Raw genomic sequence first — 2500 nt, forward strand, 5'->3', positions numbered from 1 at the left:
GAGAAAGACTGCTGGTTTAGACACTGGGGCAGTGGCAGCCCGCGGGACAGTGTCGGCAGATTCGGCAGCGCAGATTTGTGCGGCTGCAGGTTCGTCGGGGAAAATCGGCAGCGCAGATTTTGCGACGAACATGGGCTGGGCGATGGACTGTCCAGGCCAGGCAGGAAAATTTGTCGAGGGGACACGCTGACGAAACAGCGCTGGTTCAGGCACGGCGGGCAGTGTTGGAATCGGCAGCGCCGACGAAATCGGCAAAGTCGGCAGAATCGGCAGCGCAGATTTTTCGACGAACACGGGCTGGACGGTGGACTGTCCAGGCCAGGCAGGAAAATTCGTCGAGGGGACACGCTGACGAAACAGCGCTGGTTCAGACACGGTGGGCGCAGTGTTGGAATCGGCAGCGCCGAGAAAATCGGCAAAGTCGGCAGAATCGGCAGCAGGTGCTGGCGATGAGTCAGGACGGACTGGATAGTCCAAGGCTCGATGAGAAAGACCGCTGGTTTAGACACTGGGGCAGTGGCAGCCCGCGGGGCAGTGTCGGCAGATTCGGCAGCAGTGTCTGCCGATTCGGCAGCGTTGGCTTGTTGGCGCGGGGGGCCGATGCGAGTGGGGACTTGGGCAGCGGGCAGTGAAAGCAAGAGTTTCCCCGATGCTGCCGGGAAAAACGCTCCCCGGGATGGCCGGGTGAGATGACCCGGCGGCCCGCGACGGGTCATTCAATTCCATGCCCCGTCAACATAACTCCCGATGTACTGTTTGCTTTTTCGGAAGAAGAGATCCATCCCCCCATCCTCGGCCAGCCAAAAACGCTCCAATTAATGGCCGGGTGAGATGACCCGGCGGCCCGCGACGCGTCATTCAAATCACTGCCCTATCGGCTACAACTGCTGATGGGTGGGATTAGAGGCCTGCCATGGTGGTGAGGGGCGGCGAGGACCGTGAAAGCTAGAGTTTTTCAGAGGCTGCCGGGAAAAAGGCCCCTCGGGTGGCGGGGTGCGAGGACCAGGCGCGTCATTCAATTCTCTTCCCTATCAACTTGGCTCCCGTTGGCGGGATTGGAGGCCTACTGTTTGTTACAGGGCTAAAATCGTCAGGGGAAGAGCTGACGAAACAATGCTGGTTTGGATGCAGGGGGTAGTGTTGGAATCGGCAGCGCGGACAAAATCGGCAAAGTCGACAAAAAAGACTGTTGGTCTGGACATCGGGGCAGCGGCAGCCATGCCGACAGGGGGGGAAATCGGCAGCGCAGATTTGTGCAGCTGCAGGTTCGTCGGGGAAATCGGCAGCGCAGATTTTTCGATGAACATGGGCTGGAAGATGGACTGTCCAGGCCAGGCAGGGAAATACGTCAAGGGGACACGCTGACGAAACAGCGCTGGTTTAGACACGGTGGGTGCAGTGTTGGAATCGGCAGCGCCGACGAAATCGGCAAAGTCGGCAGAATCGGCAGCGGGTGCTGGCGATGAGTCTGGACGATTTATAGTCCAGGGCTTGATGGAAAAGACTGTTGGTCCAGACAATGGGGCAGTGGCAGCGCGGATTTGTGCAGCTGCAGGTTCGTCGGGGAAAATCGGCAGCGCAGATTTTTCGACGAACAGGGGCTGGACCGGCCGGGCCAGGCAGGAAAATTCGTCAGGGGGGCACGCTGACGAAAACAGGGGCTGCGGAGTGGAAAATCGGCAGCGCAGATTTTTCGACGAACAGGGGCTGGACCGGCCGGGCCAGGCAGGAAAATTCGTCAGGGGGGCACGCTGACGAAAAGAGGGGCTGCCGCGTGGAAAATCGGCAGCGCAGATTTTTCGACGAACAGGGGCTGGACCGGCCGGGCCAGGCAGGAAAATTCGTCAGGGGGGCACGCTGACGAAAAGAGGGGCTGCCGCGTGGAAAATCGGCAGCGCAGATTTTTCGACGAACAGGGGCTGGACCGGCCGGGCCAGGCAGGAAAATTCGTCAGGGGGGCACGCTGACGAAAAGAGGGGCTGCCGCGTGGAAAATCGGCAGCGCAGATTTTTCGACGAACATTCGTCAGGGGGCCACGCTGACGAAAAGAGGGGCTGCCGCGTGGAAAATCGGCAGCGCAGATTTTTCGACGAACATTCGTCAGGGGGGCACGCTGAGGAAAACAGGGGCTGCCGCGTGGAAAATCGGCAGCGCAGATTTTTCGACGAACATTCGTCAGGGGGGCACGCTGAGGAAAACAGGGGCTGCCGCGTGGAAAATCGGCAGCGCAGATTTTTCGACGAACAGGGGCTGGATGCTGGACCGGCCGGGCCAGGCAGGAAAATTCGTCAGGGGGGCACGCTGACGAAAAGAGGGGCTGCCGCGTGGAAAATCGGCAGCGCAGATTTTTCGACGAACAGGGGCTGGACTGGCCGGGCCAGGCAGGAAAATTCGTCAGGGGGGCACGCTGACGAAAAGAGGGGCTGCCGCGTGGAAAATCGGCAGCGCAGATTTTTCGACGAACAGGGGCTGGACGCTGGACTGGGCCAGGCAGGAAAAT

This window comes from Populus nigra, chromosome 2 (genome assembly GCF_951802175.1).
Source record: "Populus nigra chromosome 2, ddPopNigr1.1, whole genome shotgun sequence".
Lineage (NCBI taxonomy): Eukaryota > Viridiplantae > Streptophyta > Magnoliopsida > Malpighiales > Salicaceae > Populus > Populus nigra.